We start from the raw sequence: 9,242 nt of genomic DNA, 5'->3' as shown, positions 1-9,242 counted from the left end.
CAATGGCAGCCTCCTACCAATGAACGCATCCCACCGCTGCCACCATGCAATAGTCCCCTGTGGTAATCTTGACAAGGGGATGGTATTTACTATGGGATCGATGATATCAATGTTTGCCTCCATGTTAGGGTACGTCTGAAGAGGGTGGTAGCAAGCATTCATCATCACACTACTTCACTTCAAGGGGCTGTTATAAGGACTAGATACTCACAAAGTCGAAAGAGTGTAGATGTTTATACAGATACTACTCCTTATGAATCGCGTATTATAATGAATATACACATGCTGTCAAAACAGCATGGATGAGTTTAAAGATCCTACTCCAATACAATTGTTATTCAAGAGGAGAACAAGTTTATTTGGAAAAGATTATTATGCAATAACCATCAATTTTTATTATGTGACATAATGACGGGATGTGTTGAGAATATGTTGGTATCAAACAATTATGATTCTTGAACCGCTTTCGTCGTATGAATAATTCCTTTAGATTTTGATATTAATCCAGCAAGAAGCAGAGAAAGCTCAAGTGTTAGTATTTTATTATATTCTTCTTCAGGAGATTTTTGTACAAGTAAGACAAGTCAGAGAGAAAAAAATAGATCCCGGCTCGAATGTACATTCGGAGGATTGTGAAATAAAATGGCATTATAAAGTTGCAGTGCTTTGAGCTTTATAGGCGATGACAAACTAGTTTAATGGCCTCGATTTTTTAAAAAAGATGTTTAATCGACGATTCCTAGAAGATTGAACCCAATTTAACATCATCTTCAAGTCCTCACTCCTGATAATGACTAGATTGTTAGGATGCGTGAACTCAAATGCATTAAATAACACCCATTCTTTGTGACAAACTGAAGTTCGCAATTTGTCAAGCTTTCGGGGACCGAAACGATATGGTGTTCAATTCAATCTTCTATTTTTCAAACATGATTGTTTTTATCTCTGTAAAGCAATACCGGAATCAACCCAAGCACCTCCATTTCTCTCCATCACACCCTGCCCACACCGTTGAAATTACAGTGGTTTCTCGCTGTCAGGAGAGTTTATTGATGATAAACCTAACATGCTATAATCGCGTCATTAGGAGCGTAAATTTGTTTGCTTGATAGCGTCTTGAACCTGTCACCATAACTCTTCGTTCCCTCTTAATAGCCGTAAGGCAAACCCTCGAGCTGGGATGCGTTCACATTGCATCGTTACCATGGCAACACACCTTGGAATCCCTACGATTGTTGGATGTAGCTTCTTGAGTCTCGGCAGGAAACATTCATGACATTCATCGATAGCGACATTAATCACTGTGCCTGGAATGTTTGCTCTTTGCGTTGAATTATTGTTGGTGTCGCGTATATATATATAAGATAGCATCTTTTATTACAATGTAGCACTATTTGGATCACTTCGGGAAGTCATCCTTCCTCCTCCTCATGGTAATGAGGATGGACATGAGTCCTCGCGGATGAGATGAAGGGAAAGAATCAAGCAAATCGGTTTACTAACACATCATCAAACATCTTGGTAATGTTTGCAGAAAGAAGATAGTGAGATTATGCACACGATGGGATGATTGTACATGTTTGAATGAAGAGGGAAGCTATATAAACTACAGCAATGCAATGATATAAAGCTATGAGATGGTAATGAGATGGTAATGTTTGAAGAAGGAGGATAGTGAGATACAAACGATGGGATGGTATTACACGTTTGAATGGAAAAGGGATGCTAGAAACTACAGCAGTGAAATGATATAAAGCTATGTTTGAACGATGGTGTAATGAGATGTTAATGTTTGAAGAAGGGACATAGTGAGGTGCAAACACCTGGGTGATATCACATTTTTTAATGAAATGGGGAAGCTAGAGACTAGCAGTGCAATGAAACAAAGCTATGTTTGAACAATAAGGAAATGATATGCAAGCAATACAATATAAACATGATGAAGGTATGTGTTTATTTGAACGATAAAGAAAGTGAGATACAAGACTTTGGAATGAGAACAAATCGATTTTTCATCCTTTTGGAAAATAATTGCGTGAGATGCAACCGGTACAATGCTTTTGTCCTATAAGATAAAATGATTGTCATGCAAGGGATATACTAATATAAAGGGAAATTTTGAACAAAAAGGAAAGTGAGCTGCAATGGAATGATATCACAATTAGCCAGCACGAAGCAACGCTAATTCAGTGATCGAAATCCCGAGATAAACATATATTACAAGTACAAAAAGGCGAACCGTTAAAATATTTAATAATATTTAAAACTATGGAGGTAATTGTAAGCATGGTAAGAAACGGGTATTCAAATGAAATTGTGCACAGTCATAACAGTATAAGAACTGATCAAAATAATTGTATCATAATCAGGGAAGAAGTGTGAATTCCCCCTAAACAAGGAACTTGTGGCGAGTACACCGAATAGAGAGAGAGAGAGAGAGGTGGAGAGAGAGAGAGAGAGAGAGAGAGAGAGAGAGAGAGAGAAAAAAAAGAGATAGAAAGAGAGGGGGAGGGTTGTTATAGGGAAATAACAGATGAGACTATAATCAAATGAAAAGCATCGAATAATTGTTTGCAGTGGCTGACCCGTTTTATATTGACACTTTTCCGTCAGCGAGAATAGTAACGTATGTGTATCTAAAACAACAGTATGATAAATCATGCACCGTTAGTTTGGTTTTCAACTTTTGTTCAGGTCTCCATTAAGATTAGACAGCCGATCTTAATGTGCACTTAGGCTAAGATGTTAGCAAATGTTCCCAAATATGACTATTTGTCACGCAGAAGTTCAAAACGATTTCATTGGTTTTATACGTCCATTTGGAGATACCTTACTTTGTGTAGAATGACATGGGTCGAATTTTATTGGTGGAAACAGAGAAGTACTGGAAAATACATCATAATTATTATGCAGCGGCTTACCGTGGGGGTTGCCGCTGGGTCTAGGCATTGAAGGGTACTCGTATAATCGGAAGGGATACTAGACTAGCAAGGCTAGGCTGGGGTGAGGGTGTGGAAGATGGTTTTATCATCTTTCTGTCACGTTTTCAACTCCTCCCTCTCCGCTAGTTCTCTCTCTCTCTCTCTCTCTCTCTCTCTCTCTCTCTCTCTCTCTCTCTCATTCTACTCCTCCCCTCTCCCTCTCTTGTTCTTTGCCTCTCTGTCTGTATATTTATCTCTTTCTCTTTTTCTTTCACTCTCATTCTATCTCATTATATATCTCTCTCTCTTCATTTCTCCCTCTCATTCTTTTAATACTCTCTCTCTCTCTCTCTTTCTCTCTCTCTCTCTCTCTCTCTCTCTCTCTCTCTCTATGTCACTGTCTCTCCCATTCCCCTCCTCCTCCTTTGTCCTCCACCCATCCTCTTTCAGTTTGCTCCTCTTTTTTGCCACACGATGAAGAGGGAGGAGGTGTCCCCATGCTACCTGTAGCAATTCAAGTGCATACAGACGATCACTAAGAAACACATCACGGTGGATAGATACAGACATTGTCAGGAGAGAGTTAGAACTATACATCACCATACACTGGCCATAACATGATAACCCTGGATATCCAGAATGTGCTCTAAGTGCTTCCAATCCTCTCCTAAGCAGCAATTTAAAAGACAAAATGGACTGAAAGAAGACCGACAAAGATAATGGTCGGAAAAGAGAGAACTTAATATCAGGAATGAACTTGGAGAATTCTAAAGAACAATTCGATTATTCACAAGATGGACAGAAAATGGATCGAAATGAACGGTTACATACTATGCCTATCTGTATTACATGTTATGTTAACGTAACAAAAATATGGCAAAGAACGTTATTAAAACATGATTCTGCAATCGTTAAATCTAAATTTTGCTTCATTTCATATTATGGTCAATTGAATTGATGAATATGACCCAAATATTAATCAAGGTTTGAATTATTCATTTAGCAGTTACAGGAAGACTATCTGGCACGTGGTCACAGAGCGTCGTTTATTTTGGATCACTTCTAATTAACCTGTGATTTATTGTATAACGCATCATTTTAAATATTGTTCGATATATTATAAACACACGTATCCATTTATGTAGACCTAATAATTTAGTAAACATGGGCTATTAAAGCAAAAAGGCGTGTATGTAATTCCCATTAAATGGATTATATCTAGAGAGAGAGTAAGTGTTAACCCGTTCTGAGCGTATTAAATTTGTATGATTTCATAGGTATGTGTAACGTGTCTCTCTCCATTCGATTCAAAACTACTGTCTCTGCTTCACTGGATAATTACATCGTCAATTCTCCTCTGGTTTCTCATCCGTCTAACTTTACCAGCCCCTAGGGATCTCCTAGCCCGACGCACTCCGCAGGATTAGGCAGAGCATTTGAAGGCTTATCCCGGGCTTCAAAATAGATGTCTCACTTGCTATCTCTATCTACGGCGCGGATTTTATCCATTTTCCCCCTTTATAGGTCCCTGATTATTCTTCACTTCACGATCGTTGGATCTCTTGCCGTAGTCAATGGTGAATTTTGATGGACATTGACCCCTTCCACCCTCCCCCCCCCCCAAAAAAAAAGGGTTATGATTTTATTTTTGGAAACATTTCTGGCAGCAGTGATTCTGAAACATCATCTTTTGGGTAATTAATACATTTCTTATAACGGAGTACAATGCTAGAAATCAGCCGATCACAGATAGTGTTATATAACCTTTCGCTGAGATGTATGTCACTTCTACAGATTGAATGACCATTTCTTCATTTGAAATCCCTCTTTGATATCCCAGTAAGCCCAACTCCCGCAACCTAATCATTATGTAAAACTTGTAATGTATAACATGACCGTGTTCTACTTTTGAAACTGGCTTTATTTCGTCAAAGCTTAAAGCAGGACTGCACTACTTGTAGCTACTTGCGCCCTCTATATAACAAACCATGTGTAAGCGGAACCCGTTGATCCCCCATGGTCCCTTTTTCTTATGTTAATTCAAAGCTGATTTGATGAGATAACCACCTGTTAGTGACCACGCAGGAAGTTCTAATACCTCCTGACCAAACTAGTGAAGATAGACTTTAAGGGTTGCAATTACAATAGAATTGGGTTTTAGGCTAGGTTCAGGGTTAGGGTTGTACATGGTGTTGGGTTAAGGGATCAAGGTTAGAATTCGGTCGGTTAGTGTACAAAATTGACGGAGCAAAAGTTTGCCGCAAGAGCAAATACAATCCACTCTGCGCCATGCCCGGCGCCATGTTCTCTCTGTACGATTACGTCAGTTTCTTTAACACAAACAGAATCGTCTGTCGAACGAAAAAGATAAAAAGGAAGATGAATTGGTGTTTTCAAAGAAGAAGATGAGGTGAAATAGTCTGAAAGGGAAAAAAACGAGGATTTCCAAATCAGTGACATTTTACTGCAAAGCGTTATCTTCAGTAGATATGAAATACTATATGTTATGTTTAATTGTTTACCAGCCACTTATCGCATCACTCCACCTACTCACCTCTACTAAGTAACGTAAACGTTGCGTGGCAAGTAAATGGAACGACTGGGTCGATAGTCTACCAACATGACGAAAGTAAACGGTCTGAAGCTCGGATCTCAAGATTCTATGGTAGCCTCGAGAGAACTGAGCGAAAATGGGAGAGGACTTAGTTGACACATGTGTTCGTAAATTGGGCGATTTACGTGAGCGAAGAGGGACAGAGTCTTAGTTTGCTTACTGACAGATCTATTTCAGCTTCTAGGGTAAAGACCTTAGGCTTAGTTCGCAGACTTCTTGATGATTATAATCATGCATGGATCGCCTGTTTGATTAACTTTATTGCTAAGAAAAACTCAAAGCAGCACGTTTCCTACAATGGAATATTTGAATTCCCTGTTGTATAAACTTTTCCCATTTTAGATATTGCGATGCTTTTGGTTTTTTGCATATTAGTTCTTATGGAATCACATTTCGTGAATTCATAAAGTTAAGGAGGAAGTACCGTTTACGGTAGTATTTCTTGAATTAAGAACAGAATTGATTTGTTAGCTCATCCATACACTTGAGTTCTTTTTAAATATTAAAAATAAAGTCTAGTATATAACATATTTTTTGTGTGTGATTAATCATGGTAATTATCATTAGTTGTAAACGTTGTTGTGATAATAAATTAGCGGCAGCAGTAGGGTAGTAGTATTAGTATTAGTATAGTGAAAGTAGGGGTGGTAGTTGTGAGTAGAAGAAGTAGTAATAGAAGTAGTAGGGGTGGTGGTGATAGTGGGGTGGTGGTAGTAGTAGTAGTGGTAGTAGTAGTAGTAGTAGTGGTAGTAGTAGTAGTCGTAGTAGTAGTAGTGGTAGTAGTAGTAGTCGTAGTAGTAGTAGTAGTAGTAGTAGTAGTGGTAGTAGTAGTAGTCGTAGTAGTAGTAGTAGTGGTAGTAGTAGTAGTAGTAGTAGTAGTAGTAGTAGTAGTAGTAGTCGTAGTAGTAGTAGTAGTAGTAGTAGTAGTAGTAGTAGTAGTAGTAGTAGTAGTAGGGGTGGTGGTGGTAGTAGTAGTAGTAGTGGTAGTAGTAGTAGTGGTAGTAGTAGTAGTAGTGGTAGTAGTAGTAGTAGTGGTAGTAGTAGTAGTCGTAGTAGTAGTAGTAGTAGTAGTAGTAGTAGTAGTAGTAGTAGTAGTAGTAGTAGGGGTGGTGGTGGTAGTAGTAGTAGTGGTAGTAGTAGTAGTCGTAGTAGTAGTAGTAGTGGTAGTAGTAGTAGTAGTGGTAGTAGTAGTAGTCGTAGTAGTAGTAGTAGTAGTAGTAGTAGTAGTAGTAGTAGTAGTAGGGGTGGTGGTGATAGTGGGGTGGTGGTGGTAGTAGTAGTAGTAGTAGTAGTAGTAGTAGTAGTAGTAGTCGTAGTAGTAGTAGTAGTAGTAGTAGTAGTAGTAGTAGTAGTAGTAGTAGTGGTAGTAGTAGTAGTGGTAGTAGTAGTAGTAGTAGTAGTAGTAGTAGTAGTAGTAGTAGTAGTAGGGGTGGTGGTGATAGTGGGGTGGTGGTGGTAGTAGTAGTAGTAGTAGTAGTAGTAGTAGTAGTAGTAGTAGTAGTCGTAGTAGTAGTAGTAGTAGTAGTAGTAGTAGTAGTAGTAGTAGTAGTGGTAGTAGTCGTAGTAGTAGTAGTAGTAGTAGTAGTAGTAGTAGTAGTAGTAGTAGTAGTAGTAGTAGTAGTAGTAGTAGTAGTAGGGGTGGTGGTGATAGTGGGGTGGTGGTGGTAGTAGTAGTAGTAGTAGTAGTAGTAGTAGTAGTAGTATTGTTAGTAGTAGTTGTTGTAGTAATAATAGTAGAAGTTGTGGTAGTGGGATGGTAGTTGTGAAATTAAAATGTAGGACTGCTCCTATTCAATAAAGCATAGTGGTTTGAGAACAGAGTTTATCTTCATATTATTCCACAGGGAGTTATATAAGGTTAGGGTCTGTTTAATGAAGACTGGTTGTGACTGATAGGTGAGAGGGATGGATTGAGACACCTATAGACGGTCCCGAGTGAAATAAGCCACCAATTGGAAGGGTTTAATCTGTGAAAGACTGGTGTTTGGTCATCAATCTCCTCAGCTCGAGAAATAGAATCGTCTTGGCAAATAAACGCCGGTAGACGAGCGAGATAAGTGTCCTACACGGTGGAGGTAACTGACACCGGTCTGTTTGGACATGCTGAGAATAATAGTGGCTCCTTTCTACCTATGAAGGTGAAGTTAGCAGGCTATTTTATGGCTATTTAGGGTAAACGTTCTGTTAGCACGGTTCATGCGACCTATTCTATTTGATAGCATACCACTACCACCACCACCAATGTCAATGTATTCAAAAAGGTTTTACACCAACACTAGCAGTGTAGAGTACACTCATTTGCGATTATGGTAGGACCACATCGTTATTCCCGTATATAGCGCCATTTTACATGTTGAACATGGGGCGTTACTCACTGACGCAAAGCTGCGTCAATGACTTTTATTGTCTCTGACGCTTCCCGTATGATTGAAATTGCACACAAAGGTCATGCAAAACGGAAATTACATACAATTGTTAAACGGGTATGCGCCTGCTTGATGAGCCTATATGAAAAAACGCAATATAAATAACACATAAATGACATCAGGCGCGGATCCAGGATTTCTTAGTGTGGTGGGAGATCCAACTTTTAAATCAATTTTAAATTTAGTATGCTGAAATTTGAAAACCGTGCCAGCCAATGTTTCGCTGAGTAGGGGGGGGGGGGTATTTAGTCATATTTACTTGGTATTTTTGTTATGTTTTGCGACGGGTGCACCATGGACGAGTATCATATATATTTATCGCTCCCGATGACTTTGCAAGTGGTGAATAATATGTTAACCCAAAGCTACAGTTATCTTCATCATCGAATATACCAAACACTATAATACAGCATCCGCCCTATTTAAACTAAAGTCGAATACGTCGTCATCATCGACCGGCATAAATATGACCATTGGCAATTAAGTTATTGACAGTGCAAACGTATGTCTCAATATGTCCGGCATGTACTTGAAAAGTTAAGTGCATTGTACATATTGACTAGTATAATTCGTGCTATGAAGTGATTGACATTTCGATATTATAACATGCAAAATACTGATATTGTTTAAGACTTTAAAAAAGGTCCACATAGGACGCTAATCAAAATGCAAGATATTTGGCGCATAATTTCACCTTTAATAACATCAATGCATAATGTTTGATAAGTAAACACGGTATGAATTATACAATATATTGCTCTATTTCTATTCAAAATGGATACTTATGCATTACAATAAACAAAACTTTCAAACACTTTCAAAATTAATATCGAACATCCATAATGTTGAAAACATGACCAAAACTTGTTAGCTCTTTGAAGTATATGCCTTGAGAGCCGGCCCATATGTCTTTTCCTTCTGTTTGATAATTTCAAGGTCGGGGTCCTTGAAGCCTAGTCCACATCTCTTGTTTATTGGTCATTTAATTTATTTCTCATTTATATTTCGGTCACATAACCAGGATAGCTATCGACAAATTCGTCTAATTAAATTATTAGATCGATAGTTTTGTCTGAAGTAGGCCTATGTCTTTACTGTGCAAAGACTATTCCTAATTGACTTGACTCTTAGTTTCCCACGGTTTTCTTGAGAAAGAAAGACCGACTATACCGCTGGCACCTGTACTCGAAAACAACCAAATCAATAAATATCCCTGTATTATTCTAATGAATTCCGCTCTTCAAGTCTACTATACATCGCTGGGTAGAACGTCATAGGAAA

The sequence above is a fragment of the Strongylocentrotus purpuratus genome, unplaced genomic scaffold (assembly GCF_000002235.5).
Source record: "Strongylocentrotus purpuratus isolate Spur 01 unplaced genomic scaffold, Spur_5.0 spur5_scaffold_1, whole genome shotgun sequence".
In the NCBI taxonomy this organism is placed as follows: domain Eukaryota; kingdom Metazoa; phylum Echinodermata; class Echinoidea; order Camarodonta; family Strongylocentrotidae; genus Strongylocentrotus; species Strongylocentrotus purpuratus.
This window is presented reverse-complemented; position numbering follows the sequence as displayed.